Source organism: Leuciscus leuciscus (assembly GCF_965113295.1).
Source record: "Leuciscus leuciscus genome assembly, chromosome: 1".
NCBI lineage: Eukaryota > Metazoa > Chordata > Actinopteri > Cypriniformes > Leuciscidae > Leuciscus > Leuciscus leuciscus.
In genome coordinates this window covers 18,777,594-18,795,583 of record NC_138725.1, presented here as the reverse complement: position 1 = coordinate 18,795,583, position 17,990 = coordinate 18,777,594, and the positions used below count along the sequence as shown (strand labels likewise).

Sequence of the window (17,990 nt, the reverse complement as noted above, 5' to 3'; positions counted from 1 at the left end):
TTGGGCCCGATCTAAGCTCTAGCTCACACGTCGTGGGTCACATAAGTGATTACTGTTATGACCTGATTAAGTTTGTTGTTTTTGTTAATTTAAGTTTGCATACCAACCTTTTCCTTGGAGATCTCCGGCAAGCCCCCTTATGTTCCCTCCTTTTACTAACTACCTTTTACTTTTACTAGAACTAACACCAGGAGAGTCGCGATCGGAATGGGGTACTAGTTTGGCCGTCGATTTACAAAATGCTGAAATATATTTACGTTAGTAATAAAGTAACGTTATGTCAGTGAGCCTCCGTCTTGCCTTTAATCACACTGCTTGATCCACGAGCTGGACAATAACTTTACTCTAGAGCTGCTATAAAGCCAAAACACTTTAATTTTAATTTTCTATTATCAATGTAAAGCTGCTTTGGAACAATCTACATTGTTAAAAGCGCTATATAAATGAAGAAAATCCACCCCCTGTGACGGTTTTCAGGCATGGCTTAGCGAAGGGTCAACTGAGGACCCGCTTACACGAAGGGAAGACGCAGATATTTCCCTGCGGTTTGGCGTCTCATTTACACAAAAACTTTGTTTTTATCACAGAAAACGATTATTTCTAAAAACTCCGGCCAAAGTGGAGATTTCTGATAACGCCGGTTGTGTTGCCGTTTCAACTGGGAGGAACTGGGTTTTAGGTTCTCAAACGTCACATTATGCACCAGTAAATGCTTAATTGGACCAGTGTTTCCAATTGATTCAATGTTTTGAAAAGGTTGAGATTTTACATTGTCAAGGCATTTTATTGTTGGTTACAAACAAGCATTGAAGTTTCATTATTCATCATTAAAATGTGCAGAAACTGAAAACAAAAACTTTAAAAAATAAAGAGCACCACAAGCATTATTATTCAAAGTGCAATAAATACAATATTATTTATGTATAGATTTAAAATGTCTCACGTGACTCACAGGCTCGAAGTATAGTATTTAGCAGTATCTGTTGCAGTTTATTTTAACAATGTGACGTACAGTGAGGAAAATAAGTATTTGAACACCCTGCTATTTTGCAAGTTCTCCCACTTGGAAATCATGGAGGGGTCTGAAATTATCATCGTAGGTGCATGTCCACTGTGAGAGACATAATCTAAAAAAAAAAACCAGAAATCACAATATATGATTTTTTAACTATTTCTTTGTATGATACAGCTGCAAATAAGTATTTGAACACCTGTCTATCAGCTAGAATTCTGACCCTCAAAGACCTGTTAGTCTGCCTTTAAAATGTCCACCTCCACTCCATTTATTATCCTAAATTAGATGCACCTGTTTGAGGTCGTTAGCTGCATAAAGACACCTGTCCACCCCATACAATCAGTAAGAATCCAACTACTAACATGGCCAAGACCAAAGAGCTGTCCAAAGACACTAGAGACAAAATTGTACACCTCCACAAGGCTGGAAAGGGCTACGGGGAAATTGCCAAGCAGCTTGGTGAAAAAAGGTCCACTGTTGGAGCAATCATTAGAAAATGGAAGAAGCTAAACATGACTGTCAATCTCCCTCGGACTGGGGCTCCATGCAAGATCTCACCTCGTGGGGTCTCAATGATCCTAAGAAAGGTGAGAAATCAGCCCAGAACTACACGGGAGGAGCTGGTCAATGACCTGAAAAGAGCTGGGACCACCGTTTCCAAGGTTACTGTTGGTAATACACTAAGACGTTGTAACAACAATGACCTTGTGTTGGGGAATTAATTAGCTCAAATTAGCGGTAATATTCATCAATGTGAATATGCATCTGTTGCTTCCATAAATTAATTTATTCAAAATAGGGAATAGGTCAAAACCTCGGCTTGTATCAGCGATTACACAATTACTTGTAATAATCACTGATAGAGACGGGTAGAATTTACTCAATTTGGGGAAATTTGAGGTAGAAGTTGAAGAATGTTCATTTATCATGCAGACTGGCCGTCCGGCGGACAGAATGTATAATTTATGAACAGAAATCGGGCGTCTTTAACACTGATAGATAACACTTTCTTGTGGCCACAAAGAAGATAATTATCTTCGTGTTTTAGACACTTTTGGATTTCTTTTAATAGTAAAGACAATCGTAGAGCTTATAAGGTAAAATCTGCACTCCTCAGGGACTCAGAATTTGAAACAAACAGGCAAACTTAATTCAAATGATTTAACAAAGTTTATTTAAACAAGCTAGCGATTACACAATTATTTTAAAATCACGCATGAATAAAAATGCATAAACAAAACAGGCAATATAACGATCGTAATACAGAAATACAACAAAATAAAAAGGTTTGAGAGAGAGGAAGGGAGAGAGAGAGAGAGAGAAAATCAACGAGAGGAAACTGATAGTTGAGATACGAATGATTTTTGGTGTGCGTGTGAGATGTTGAGATGGTCGCGTTTGTAAGGTGGGTGTGTCGGCGGCTCCGTGAGCACGTGGTAGTGTGTTTGTCTCGGCACACGTGGGTGAGAGTATGTGTGTGTGTGTGTATGTGTATGTTTGTGTGTGTGAAAGAGAATTTAGAGAGAGAGATAGAAACAGTTTAGTCATACACCACAAAACCCCAACGTTTCTTAGTAATATTTAGACAACTTTAAACAGCATTTCCTTCAGATTGCAAATTTAAAAGATCTACGTTACTCTGTTTGGAAGATCGGCCTTCTGTGCGTGTGTTCGTCTGTGTTGGATATAAAGGCACCTGGATCACGTGGTCACAGCGTTCTGGTTGCTATGGCGACTTGAAGCGAGCGAAGACTCAGCAAAGATTATCTTAGCCTTAAGTTGGTTTCGTGGGTTGGTTTCAGAAGACTATACTGAAGTAATAGTAGTTCTAAGAAAAGACTTGGAAATAAAAGGAAAATAAAAGCGAGCGAAGCTTCCTTGAGGGAAGGAGGCGTGTCGTCTTTCTCTCTCTGGCGGACTGCAATGAGAGGAGAGGGGCGCGCAATTTTAAAGGGCTAAACTCACACCTCCCTCACGTACGTGGGCCAATCGTCTTTAACAACGTATGGGCCCACCTCCTGACGTTTCGAGGTCTATACGCTCCCCTTTCCGCGGGGTTTTGAAACGATGAATTCGTCCCTAACTTAACACTGGTATTTAATAAAACAATGCATTCTCTGATATTTTGTGTTAAAGATTCAGCATCGTTGGGGTTTGTGGAACACGGCAATACCGCGAATGACAGTTCTAATATCTAAAATCAAGGAGGTACATCATTTCTTGTAATTGTGGGCACCACAGAGTGATTACAGGCCAATAAACTACATAGGCATAATATTTGGGACAGGGGATCATACACATCACGAAAATACATTTAAAATATTTTATACAAGGATTTTGGATCACACGTGGTGGGGCCTGCGTGTGTTTCTGTGTGTGTGTGTGTGTGGTGTCACACAGAGTTCACACCACGCGTTGAACTTTTGGCTTTCCGAGCCGGGGAGGGTGAGGGTGTAAATGTGTGTATGTGCGTTTTCCACTCGCATGGCTTTTGGTTAGACACTGTCTTGTTTGTTCTGAGGTGTAAATCAGTGTTTGGGTGTAAATCAGTGTCTTAAGGAACCCACAGGGGATTTGCGAAATTGCCGACATTGCGGCGCCTTGCCCCTCATGACTTCCCGTGGAGTAGTAAACTTCGTGTTTTGCTGATTCAAGACAAGAGAGCGTATTCAAATGGCAGTCAATGAGTAACTGAGATGACAAAACCATCTGTTGTTTGTAGACAGTAGAGGAAGGACAGAGCCTGTTTGTTGATTGGAAAGTCAGTAAGTTAATCATGTAAATTCTTGCTATCAAGGAGAACAGGGGTCTTTGTGTTCTGTGAAGATCCCAGTAAGTTAATTAGATCAAGGAGAGCTGGCATTCTGACCCGTCTTTACGTTACAACGTCATGGTTTGAAATCATGCATGGCACGGAAGGTTCCCCTGCTTAAACCAGCACATGTCAAGGCCCGTCTTAAGTTTGCCAATGACCATTTGGATGATCCAGAGGAGTCATGGGAAAAAGTCATGTGGTCAGATGAGACCAAAATAGAACTTTTTGGTCATAATTCCACTAAACGTGTTTGGAGGAAGAAGAATGATGAGTACCATCCCAAGAACACCATCCCTACTGTGAAGCATGGGGGTGGTAGCATCATGCTTTGGGGGTGTTTTTTCTGCACATGGGACAGGGCGACTGCACTGTATTAAGGAGAGGATGACCGGGGCCATGTATTGCGAGATTTTGGGGAACAACCTCCTTCCCTCAGTTAGAGCATTGAAGATGGGTCGAGGCAGGGTCTTCCAACATGACAATGACCCGAAGCACACAGCCAGGATAACCAAGGAGTGGCTCTGTAAGAAGCATATCAAGGTTCTGGCGTGGCCTAGCCAGTCTCCAGACCTTAACCCAATAGAGAATCTTTGGAGGGAGCTCAAACTCTGTGTTTCTCAGCGACAGCCCAGAAACCTGACTGATCTAGAGAAGATCTGTGTGGAGGAGTGAGCCAAAATCCCTCCTGCAGTGTGTGCAAACCTGGTGAAAAACTACAGGAAACGTTTGACCTCTGTAATTGTATACCTCTGTAATCTGTAAATACTTATTTGCAGCTGTATCATACAAATAAATAGTTAAAAAATCATACATTATGATTTCTGGATTTTTTTTTTTTAGATTATGTCTCTCACAGTGGACATGCACCTACGATGACAATTTCAGACCCCTCCATGATTTCTAAGTGGGAGAACTTGCAAAATAGCAGGGTGTTCAAATACTTATTTTCCTCACTGTAACTAACAAATTTAAGAAATAACTGTCACTATAGTTATCAGAATACAATAGTGGTTAAATACTGAAACTTGAGTCTTGTATCTTTTTAATGATGTATAGTTTGTCAAGGTATAACATTAAATCTGATAGTAACTTTGAACAAAAAAAAAAAAAAAAAAACGCTTCTGTACGCGGGCGCACTGGCAACGGTTAAAGGTCCCATGACATGAAATTTTCACTTTCTGAGGTTTTTTAACATTAATATGAGTTCACCTAGCCTGTATATGGTCCCCAAGTTTCTAGAAATTTCAATCAGAGTAAATCGAGCTTTTGCTATTTTTCTCTGCCTTTGAGAAAATGGAGGCTCATACGCGCTCATCTTGAATCTCCTCCTTATGACGTTATAAGGAGAAATGTTACCTCCCCTGTCTCTGCTTTGCCCGCCCAGAGAATATGTTCCGCCCATGAGAAAATGCGCTAGGAAGTAGGAACGCGCAAGCGCGATTTTAGTTTCTCCACGAGAGATATCATGGCTTTTGAGCGAGCGAAGCATAATAATTGCTCAATAATTGGATGTACAAATGAACACCGAAGGGTCAATACAGAGCTGGGCTTGCTGGACGTCTGAAACTAAAGTCTGGATCACTCTCTTTGGCTCAGCTACACACCTCGAACAAGTAAGTCAACTAATGATATATAAGTGTTGTAGCGACAATGAGAAGGAACCAACCACAAACTAATCTTCTTCCAGAAAATTAATTCAAACTTTCCACTTCCTGCCGAACAAAGGGGAAGATTTGGTCAGGACTTCGTATCCTCATCAATCTTGTCATGGGGTCCAGGCGCCGGCCAGTCTGGCTATTTAAAAGAGCCCCCCCCAGCACTAACAAAATAACTGGTCAATGCTAGCTTTGTGGCCGAATACTGATGGGTTAAGGGAATGACCGAGACCAAGGTCCCATGAGAAATGAACAAAAACAGCTTTCAGCAGGAACTATCCATGACCTCAGATTGGAATGTCGTGAGCCCCATAAACTTTACACACCAAGAGACTTTACATATCAAAATACATAAAACCATTCAAGAACAATTTTCAATGGACTCATGATCAAACAATCATGCAACTACCTAATCCTGTGTTGTTTCTACCACTTATATGCATATTTTAATAAGATAATATGTTTTGATCCCATATAATTCATGTAATTGTTATAACTATTAGATGCTTGAATGAAAGTGTGTCGTGCATCCTGTCAGCATGACCGTATGCTCGTGATTCAAAAGATGGCTTGATTGAAATCTGTGTAAAATGTTTTGTATTCTTATAATAGTAATGATGTCTAAACTGTGGCCTCTGTTCTCTCTGCTTAAGAGCTAGAGAACAGACACCCCCCCAGATAAGATAATTTACGATCAGAACTGAAAAGAATGCCACCTCCTAAATTTAGCCAGTGTCTAATTGGCCAGAACTCATCCTGGAGGTTGGACAAACTTTGAGTTTAAAATCTTAGACCCGAAACAAGGTCGCTCTCTCTCTCTGTGCTCTCGCTCTCTGGGTTCACCCTCAAGAAACGCTCTGCTATCACTCTCAAGAGAGATGGGCAGAAAAAGATGAAGATCTAAACCAGACTAGCAACCATGTAGACCGCAGAGACAAAGAACCCAAATTAAGATCAGAAGAACGGGTTCAACAGCTTTATTCAAGCCATCTTACTACTCTCGTCTAAATTTTCTTTTCTTTTCTAAGTTTTCCTTTATTTTCCGTTGTGAGTCTCGGTTCTAAGTTAAGTTTTGCGGCAAAGTTTCGGTCCACGTTTCTTCTGCAAAGCCAGCTTCAAACAAAGACTTCCATCAACCCGCCAGTACACCACGTGATTGGCCGCCTCAGACCAGGCACGAGGAGACCAGCCAAGAACGAACTCGGGAAACCCCTTTTACGCCGAAAGGGAATCCCAAGAGAAAAAAGGAACGCAAAAGACAAGCAAGTAACCTCCAGACTAAAAGCTGAACTGGTGTATTGATATAAATGTAATAACCTGTCTAAGAAACGATAGAAGGGTTAATTAATGATTGATGGTTCGTTCCAGGTTATGTCTTATAAGTGCATAGAATCTTGAGATTTCATCATCTCACTCTTAAACTCATTCTTTCCAAACTCTAATTTTCTTTCTTTCTTTCTTTCTTTCTTTCGGCAACTTGTATGAATGCGTGTAGGCGTGTGTGTGTTTGTGTTAGATATTAGCTTTATGTGTTAGTATATAATCAATAAAGTATTGTTTTTATTTGAAAAGAGAAGTATTACTTGTTATGTGCTTACGAATTTATTGTCTTGAACTTCGATCTAAGTTACCTTGCTAACTATAGTGTTTCCCTATAGTTCGGATATTCATATCCGTTGCAGAGTTGATAGTTATAGCCAGTTCAAATGAACCGCGAACGAGTCATTTGCTCAGTTGTAATAAGTGACTCTTTCGAATTCCCTATAAATTAATTAATAATTCCTTTGAGCTAAATTGACAAATCACTACAAATACAAATATCTTACAGTGTGTTGCTTTACTGTTTATGGTTACCTAGATTGTTACACGTAGAATGTGGCTGTAACATTAGCTATGCAGCTATGCAGTTTATGTGTGTGAATACACACACTGTAACGCGAGTGTTGTACACTTCTTTGTTATTTGGATAACCGTTTTCCTGTTGGTTATATGGCGCGCGCGCGATATCCGCATTTCAAGATCGCAGAGCTTGATGTAATTGTAATAAGTGTAGCGTCTGGACCAATCGGACACACACAAATTATTCATTTATTTAATGATTAATCCAGCAAACTCACTGTGAAACCTTCACCAAAAACTAACATCCCAAATGAGGCTAACACACTGGCAGGACGATGTCTTGTTACAGGGAACACAGACAGTTTTTACGATCGAAAGGTATGTGGCCGCATGTGCAAGAGAGAGACAATGTGCAAGAGAGAGACAATGGGAAGAAACAATCTTCCATGCAGACTTCGCTGCATTAATCAGAGACGAACTGAGCTAGAAATGAACGTGCATCCCAGAAACTGTGTGAATGAGTGTGATGTTTTGTGTCCTATTATGTATACACCATGGTATGTATTTCATTATACAACCAACGGTCAATGTAACTTTACCTGTTTCATGTCTCCTATCTAATTAATCCTCATTTGATGACTAATGCTTTGATGTACATCACCTTCTCTTAGAATGCAGTGTGGATTTGTTATATCTATCTGAGTATTAATTAACAGAAAAGAGGTAAGGCAGATTTGAGATAGCGTCATAAATCTTCACCAGAGGAAACTCCCGCCAAACAGTCCACCCTTCTCATTGGTACAGCAAACCCAGAGAGGGGTGGCCTTTCTCAGGCTTTATTAGAGACTGACCACAGTGACCGCCCTCTCTTCTCAGCGCTTCTCATCCGACAACAACGCAGTTTCTAATAACTGTAAACCATCCGAATAAAGTACCGTATCCAGACATAATATTTTAAACTAACCATTCAGAAACGTCCTGCTGGAGCCGCTGAGTTGCAACTTCTTCATCCGTTGCTTCTCCATCCGGATCAGATTCTGGGTCAAACTGAAATGCTTGAAAGACTGCGTGTCTTCGTGCCATTGCTATATCCAACGTAAACATGCACGGTACAGTTGCGCAAGATGGTCAAGGCCACACCCACCCTCCACCTTGCGCCGCCTTTCTCCGTGCACACCGCGTCTCCATGAGAACGAGTGTTCGTTCGACGTTGAAAAGCAAGTTCGCTAAAGGTTGGTATCTCTAGTATTGTGAACACCTTTACACAATCACACATTAAAAAGTGGTATAAAAATATTTTAAATTCTGAATATAATTTTGTCAGTGTGTTAATGTCAACCCGAGAAGCGATTGCGCATTCTTTAGAAAGTTAATTAGCCGCAAGTTTGAGGTAAAATGCACTTTTTGGTTGTGGTTGTCGATATCAAAACACTGTATAAGCTGTGATTCAAATATTAAATAATGTTATGTTATTTTTTTTACTTTTACACTGAATGTTTGCTGCTTCAATCCAGATGAGTAGGCAGAGGTGGACAAAGTACACAACTTACTTGAGTGAAAGTACAGATAGGCCTACTACTGGTCAAATATTACTCTGTTACAAGTAAAAGTTGTAAAGACCGATTTTTACTTAAGTAAAAGTACAGAAGTACTTGTTTTTAAAAATACTTAAGTATCAAAAGTAAAAAGTAAATGGCAATGCATTGTTTTATTATTGTTGCATTGTTGTGTATAATACTTACAGTACCTTATGCCTCTGAATCTATGCCTGACTATACCCTCATAACAATATCACATTTATTTCTAGAACACAGTTCCAGTAGTGGGATTGAATGTGAGATTGAATAAGTGCACTCAATAACGTCCACAATGGTTTCTGACACCCAAATGGCTGTTCCCTCAAATAGTGCCCTATTTAAAGTGTTTTGGCTTTTAGTATGAATATGTTAGCCTTACTGTTATCTATAAGCTGGTTTGCTCCAAAACAATGACAATTCGCATTCAGAAGACCAAACCCAACATTAAAAATGAAAATGAGGTTGATGTCAGAATCCAACGCCAGATTGACATTAATCTCCAACATTGGACAGACGTTGTATTGTCGTTGAAATAGAAAATTGGGTTGACGTCAGAAACCGAAATCAGTCGGTTTCTGACATCAATCCGACTTTCATTTCCAACCAAAATCATCCCCTGACTGACGTTACTACTTTCTACTCAAGGACCTTGACAGAAATGTAGTGGAGTAAAAAGTACGATATTTGTCTTTCAAATGTAGTGAAGTTAAAGCTACACTGTGTAATTTTTTTAGTTGATTCTTAGCAAAAAACACTTTGTTCTTTCAAAAATATATGTGCTCATTTATGTATATTTACTTCTTTCAAGTAATAAAGTATTCTCGTAAGTTTATAATCTGCCATTGAAAGTACATACGGGTGAGGGGTTCGAATGCCGGTCGCCATGTTGCCCCTCCATCTTGAAACTACATTAGCCAAAGAGGGACATACCAGTAAAATCAAGCTTCGCCTTTCGTGCTTTACACTCAGTGACAGAGATGAATGTGAGGGGGAGATTACTCGCGACTGCCTGCAGATTTGAAAGATTGCTGATGGAGGATCACGCCTATTTTCGAGGACATGTAGCAAAGTCGCCAAGGAAGCGAAAGAGAGAATTAAAACGTCAACGCGATAGGCAAATCAGCAAGACCAAAGTCAATATTGGAGTAACTTTTCCCAGATGGAAAGAGCTCATGAGGAGCAAAGATTTTAAAACGGACGCCGAAGTTGCCTGCTTTCTTCTCGGCAGGTAATCCAGCCTATTTGTGTAAAAAAGTTTTATAGTTGCTTGTCTAACCATAGCATGGTTGTGCAGAACAACCTCTAGAATAACTTGCATTACTTTTCCTCACGTCAATGGTGAAAAAGTATTGTTTACCTTGTAACATAAATCTGTGCTGCGACAGATCACAGGTGATGAATAGTTTTAAAGGCGCAATTGGACAAAGTCGAACTGGAAGCCATGTTAATCTTGGAATAATACGGCCACCGTAGGAGTTAAAACCCCCTCGAAATTGAAAGGAACAGAAACTAATATTCACTGGGTAGTCATATACAATTTCACCGCTAGATGGGGGAAATTATCACACAGTGTAGCTTTAAAGTTAAAAGTTTCCAGCAAAAATAATACTCAACTAAAGTACAGATACTCAAAAAGTGTACTTGAGTACAGTACTCAAGTAAATGTACTTTGTTACTGTCCACCTCAGTGAGTAGGCTATTGACTGTATAGGGTAAATTTAGTATAGGCCTAGGGTGTGAAAATTGTACAGCTGTGGTATTTGTATAGGGTGTGAATTCTGTATAGAAGATGTAGATTTTTGGTATGGATTGTGGCGTGTGGATTTTGTAAGAGCCGAGGTAAAGGAATTTCAATGGGATGTGAATTTTTTTCTAAAATTGTATGATGTTTTTGTTGAGTTATTATTACACAATACTTTTACTGACCTTTTAGAATCTTGCCCCTGACAAATAACCCAAATTACAAAAAAAGACTAAAACTAACACTAAAACTAATAAAAACTAAACTAAAACTAAGCATTTTCAAAAAAAAAAAAAAAAACTAAACTAGCAAACAATAATCTAGCCTTGAGGTCATGAACGCATGAACTAACTGTACCGCATTTGTCAATGAGAGCATATGACGTAATTTAGATATATTTTTAAGATGGAAAAATGCAGTTTTACAGATACTGGACACGTGACTTTCAAATGAAAGATTGGTATCAAAGAGCAAACCCAGGTTCCTAACCGACGACGAAGACATAACAGAGCAGCCATCAAGTGTTAGACAGTATTCTAGGTTGTTACGTGAGGACGTTTTTTGTCCAATAATTAGAAACTCTGTTTTTTCAGAATTTAGAAGTACGAAATTAAGAGTCATCCATTTTTTTATATCAGCTATGCATTCTGTTAATTTTGTGAATTGGTAAGTTTCGTTAGGTTTTGAAGAAATATAGAGCTTAGTATCGTCGGCATAACAGTGAAAGCTAATGCCATGTTTCCTAATGATATCTCCTAATGGTAGCATGTACAGAGTGAACAGCAGTGGTCCTAGTACTGAGCCTTGTGGTACGCCATACTGAACTTGTGATCGATGAGACATCTCTTCATTTACTGCTACAAACTGATAACGGTCAGATAAGTATGATTTAAACCATGCTATTGCAATTCCACTAATGCCAACATAATTTTCGAGTCTATTTAAAATAATGTTGTGGTCGATAGTATCAAATGCAGCACTAAGATCGAGTAACACTAATAGAGAGACACAACCACGATCAGATGATAAGAGCAAATCATTTGTGACTCTAACGAGAGCAGTCTCGGTACTATGGTATGGTCTAAATCCAGACTGGAAATCCTCGCAGATATCATTTCTTTCAAGAAAGGAACACAGTTGTGAAGATACTGCTTTTTCTAATATCTTTGACAGAAAAGGTAGATTCGAGATCGGCCTGTAATTGACTAATTCTGTAGGATCAAGTTGCGGTTTTTTAACAAGCGGTTTAATCATAGCCAGCTTAGGGGGAGAGTGGGGTGATTTGTGCCAGGGGGGAAGTAGTTCCACCCCTTGTTCTGGAAAACCATAGAATAATTTGGTCATGTGACCACATAATTTTGAAAAGCAATCAATTTTACTCATCCTCCAAAGAAGAGAGATACATGGCATGAGAGTTAAGCACATTTTAGTGCAAAAAACAGTTTTTTCCCTTTCAAAGTACATTTTCTATGATTAAGGTTTTTTGATTGTAGTGTCTGGACAATTATAGACAAGTTTGAAAACATTTCACACATGTTTTAGTGCTTTAGTAGGCTACACAATGAGTCTATACAGTAAGCATGATGTTAGCTCTTAACTGCTGGATCATGCTAATTATTCAAACTTGTGGGTCTGGGGTGATTTGTGCCAAAGGGCATGGGGTAAGTTGTGCCAGATCCAGACCACCTAGAGACTTACATACTCACAGGGGATAATCTTGAGAAGTGAGGAGATGGGCATGCCTCATCTGTGTTTGACTTAGGCCTACCTGCTATTTGTTTAATTTAGCTAACACTGATTTCAGTTTTGAGTTTGCACTATGTTAATAAAGATAAGTTTTATTCAGTTTTTAAGTGGCCTAAGTCACAATAGGATGTTTAGAAATTAGCCTAGTAACTTTATTCTTATGTTACATAATTGACAGACAGTGTTCTGTCAACAGGCATCTATTGCCAAAGCCTTTTTTGCCTGAAATGATTCACAAATATCATATATTGTGTTGCTATGGTGCTCTAAATGGTTGCTAGGGCGTAGCTTGATAGCTTCACAATGATCCTGAGAGACTGATTGGTCGTCTGAGTAAAATGAGCCCGCCCCCTTGTCTCTGTGACACTGTGATCCAGAGTTGTGTTCAATACAAAATCCCTATGCAATTGACCATAGTAGGAAAAATGCATGCTATGGTATTCCAGGGTGACAATATCTAAATAAACCTTAAATTAGTCATTTTGTATTGAATTTGTCTTGCTTTCATATAGCATACGGTTCATAACAGTAAAATGTTCTGTTTTACTTCAGAAAGCACTGGCACAATTTACCCCAACATATTTCCCCAAAAGGCACAACTTACCCCGCACCAGGGGCAAGTTGTGCCATGAGACCACTTTTTTCCCAAAAGCTATATTTCTGAAACTATTTATTTCAGATCCAAAGTAATTATTCTCAGGGATGCACAACATCCTGAAATACATGCACATCCTTAAGTTGAAGGCATTACTGTCATGGCCTCACTTTAAAGTCACTTTGAGTAAAAACTGGCACAACTCACCCCACTCTCCCCTAAAGGTTTTTGGTACGTATCCTAGAGACAAAGATGAATTAATGATATTAAGAAGAGGATCTATGACCTCTGGAAGTAACGGCAGCAACATATTCAGTAACAGTTCTCTCACAAACATCGAGACAATCACACAAACGAACACAAAATCGCTCAGGTCTAAATGAACTCAACATATTCTCCTCATGCTCGCTGCTGCTGCACTAAATGTTTATTTCAGTAGGAAGACGCCAGAAAAGACGCACAAGTATCGCTGTGATCGATGAAAACAATACAGAAATGAGCCTGTTGCTTAATCAAACAGTATAAAGTGTGTGTGATGGTTGTGTAAATATGAGAAATACCGTGAACTGCTCTCCTCACCTCAGAAGACTCAACGCTGAAACTCAAAGCGAATGGAAGGCGTGAGCGGTGACTTCATCAGGATAATGACGACACTACATTGTTCTTAACAATATATATCTCTATATGCATAGGCGTAATTTGCGGGTGGGACGGGTGGGACATGTCCCCACCACTTTTTGCCAGGGTCGATATTGTCCCCATCACTTTTTAAAACATCTCGCGGCACGAATGTACCAATTCTACAAATAAATAAAACATCTCCAGTTAACTGGCAGAGCATTCATTTCGTTCGTTTTTTAAATAAAAGACGATCTAGCGCTCAAATGTGTTTTTTAAATCAAGTGATCAAAGTGCTCGTTGGCGCTGTGATCAGTGGCGCGGATACAGTGTTTTCGGTGGACCGCACTGTCTTCACTCGGACGCGCGCTTCAGTCCGTTGCGGATACTCTCTATTCGTTCTGGTGAAATCACAAAACATAATGCACACAAACGTGCCCCTGCTTGATATACAACCACTGATGAACATAAACGGTTTTGATGAGAAAAAAAAAAATTATATGAGAAAAAAAAAAAAAAAAAACTATGCGAGAGCAGATTAGAACCCAGAACCTCTGACAAGGTTGGCGAAAGTTCTACCACTGGACCATTAAGATACACGTTAGTCAAGCAGCGGATACATATATCAGGTTACATCTCATTAAACGACAAATTAAACCCCATGTAGCCTACTATTTAAATCGATTGAAGGTCATCGTAATGTTATTGTTCATATATCTGATTTAGCATTTTATTAGCAACCCCCCCACCCCACCCCACCCCACCTGTCCCACCCACTTTTTAAAACAAAGTTACGCCACTGTCTATATGGCTCTGATTCTTAAAAGATGAAAACAACGTGTCAAAGGCTTTACATTTAATTAATCAGTTTACTTTCAGTAGATACGCGAACCGAATTTTCCCGAGAACGCTTTATCTGTAGAGTGGTAAAGGGATCCTCCATAAGGTGAAACTAGTTGGCACTTTAGCACCCCGCTATGACATTGGGTCCAGGCGCAGGTCCTTCAGAAGAATATCTCAGTTTTTTCATAAGGAGTTACACTTGCACAACTTTGATTAATGTTTGCCTGTGAGACTGGGTTATTTTTACTTGGAAATTCATTAGCAGTTTTGGTAGATTTGGGCTCACACTTGTTGAAGTCTTCATAATGCTCCCTGAGGTGGCTTTCCAGATGACTTGGCTTTTCCCTCTTGACGTGGCCACAATTTTTCGGCACGACTTATAATGACACCGTCACTAATGTCCACATATCGCGTTTTTTTTCACATGCAAATTCATTATGTCAAATGGAGGCATATAATGGAAGCACGTTTTTCCAGGCCTGTCTCAACTTTTCAGAATGCCGCAAAATCACCGCAGGTCACGTAACAAAAACCAACCGATCAGCGTTTCCATAACAACGTCGAAAGCTCGGCCGAACAGCTGATCATAGCCGTACAGGGCGATATTTTATTTCTCATCTCAATAAATATATCTAGTAGTAAAGCTAATGCAAGGGCTAGAAATCAATTAATCATTGGCTGATACTTTCTCGTCATCATGGAAAGCGCTCAGTGCAGTTCATGGTTGCATAGCAACGACAGATGCCATGGGAGCGCAAGCGCTTGTGGAAAGGAGGAGATAACGGCGCGGCTGCGCTTTCCAGGCGTTTTTAGACGCGATATGTGAACGGCCCCTTACACAGTACCTGCATTTGTGACACATTCTCTTATTGAAGCCAAAATACTGCAATATTTCAGACGTACAGTTCTTTTTAGGCACAGGTTCTTTGCTGTTGTCATTTTCCTCGCTTCTCTACTCCCGCCATTAGTTTTTATTTTCCACTCTCTGCTCTGAGCCACTAGGTTCCCCTTTAGGCCTGGCCTAGCCAATAGCATAATAGCACCTACTGGGGAGGCGGGTATTCAAATAGTAAGGCTCCATCTGATTGGTTGAATTTGGATAAACAACCAATGCATGAAACACACAAATGCTTGGCACATAAAATAAATGTAATTTATCGCACCTCTCTGCGATACGGATATCGCATATACTATTCAGTGTTTCCCACACATAGACTAATTCATGGCGGTGCGCCACATAATCAACACCGGCCGCTTCATCTTGCGTTTCGTTATTCATTTATTTGTTTTACACTACTTAAAACACACAGCGTATTCGTTCAGCTGCATTTCCATTCCCTGCTCTCCCTCCGTCTCTCTGTCACTCACGCGTCTCTCTCACATTCTCACACACATACACACAGACAGCTCCTCCCCTCCGTGCACACCGCGTCTGTCTCCATGAAAACGAGATCATCAGAGATCAACCAGATCAAAAAATATTTTAGATTCTGAATAAAATGTTGTCAGTGTGTTAATGTTGGAGTCCCGACACGACCTTTAGCAAACAAGCGATTACGCCTTCTTTAGTAAGTTAACTAACGTTAGTCGCAAGTTTGCAGTAGTTGGGTTGTCGAGGTCAAAACACTATAAGCTATGTCATTTTTAGGGTGTTAATTGTGTGGATTTCCCCCCCCCATTAAATTTTTTAGGTGGCTGCCAAAACAAATTTTTGTCCCGCCAAAGCCTTATTTGATTGGTTATTGTGATTTATGAGTGATGTAGATGTGACAGGGCGCATGTTACCTGAGGGAGAGAAAGAGAAAAGAGCTCCTCCCTCACGCGCTTACTCTCTCTGTCTTTAAACTTCAATTGTATATTCAATTGTATATGGTAGAAAATTTTACTTTGTAAAAATAAACATTTTAATACTACTTATTATTGATATGATTATATACCAAAATCATTGTTACATGGTGTTTAGCATGCTCTCTAAATGCAGGGCTGCCAACTCTCACGCATTCACCGTGAGACTCACGCAATTGACACTTATTTTGCTAAATATGTGTACTATATTACATATTTATTATATGTTTACTTATCATTAAATAAAGTTGTTATTATAATAAAAAACACATTATATTTAATTTGAGTTATTTTTAACCTTAATACTACCAGCGGATAGGGTTGTCTGAATGTTTACAGCATTAGGTGATTTTTTTTTTTTTCTTGAGAAAAATTAACGCCTATCTTGTGTACCTAATATTTATCCAAATGAGTCAACAATAAATCAAATCACAAGAATTGAATTGAAATCGTGAAATTTGTTTCAATCAATAATTTAAAAAAGCGCAGCTTACCAGAAATTGTACCATTATATATACATTGTAACATGTTGTCACTAAACCTAATAAAATTCAGTTTAGTTACTAAAATGTTTTGACAATCACAATACACTTATTGTGATGCAAGATTTTTTTTTTTTTTTTTTTACATACATAGCTATGCTAAATGCATGACTTTTATCACACACACAAAAATAAAACACTTTCTGATTTCACTTCTCCCATCTCAGCCTAGATTTCGCCCCAAAATTGCAGATTGCATTTATTCAGATAATTGTTTTAACTAATTGTATATCAGCGAGGGGTAGGAATTGTCGGGAACCAGTATTGTACAAAGTGGACTCTCAACAAACTCTCAAATGTGTTGTGAATAAATGTTAACATAAGTGTATTTGATGTCACATATCATGACTGACTGCAGCAATTTACCTTGTATATCAACATGTCACCACTAAAGCCTTGGCTTGCATGTGTACTATATTTTCAGATTATGACTAGTATGCAAGTAATATCGGGTTTATCATGGACAAACAACTTTTCTAGCAGGATTACTATAGAATGTTACCATAAAATAAATAAAAGGTTACAGAAACAGTGCAAAACAATTTGGACCACAGGTTCATTACAAGGAAATTCCAAGTATTACTGCAGGAATATGACAGTAGCACAAGAATATCACAGCAATATTACATACAATACAACAAAATCCTGTGGTAAAGCGTCCCAAAAAACAACACAATACTACACAATTACCACACCAGTTTCGTTTCGTGTGGTACTTTTGATGGTTTATCACATAGAATACCACAGGAAATGTTTGCAAGGGGTGTCTAAAGCTTTGTTAGTGTATTAATGTACCACACCAGTCATTAAAGATGAATTTAGAATAGACACCAACCTGCTTGTTCCTCGTGTTTTATTCACTCGAGTCCTCCTCAATCTCCTCTTTTAACAAACACGATCTTCTCAGTTCATTTGCAGCAACTCCACATATTCCTAGTGATGTTACGTCTGACACCGACGCTCCGAAGCTTGCTTCAAACTCGAACGGTCCTTGCAATGAACCACTGCTTCGGAGCTTGTATCATTACGTCACTAGTCACGTGAAAATGACTTCTGAAGCACACTGGTTCACTCCTGTAGTGAACCACCTTTGACAGCCCAATCCAGTGTTGACAGGTTTGAAACCTGGCGGCTGTATTTCTTATAAAAGTGAAGCCAA

General features: G+C 39.3%; 1 protein-coding gene across 1 annotated transcript in view; it reads right to left on the bottom strand.

Moving 5' to 3' along the window:
* LOC309500085 (uncharacterized protein) overlaps nt 1-17,766 on the bottom strand; it is a 56,159-nt gene extending 38,393 nt beyond the window's left edge. Inside the window, exon 1 of the mRNA XM_082171649.1 lies at nt 17,667-17,766. The gene's annotated coding sequence lies outside the window, so the exon portion shown is untranslated. The remainder of the gene's footprint in view (nt 1-17,666) is intronic.
* Between the last annotated feature and the right edge of the window lie 224 nt (nt 17,767-17,990).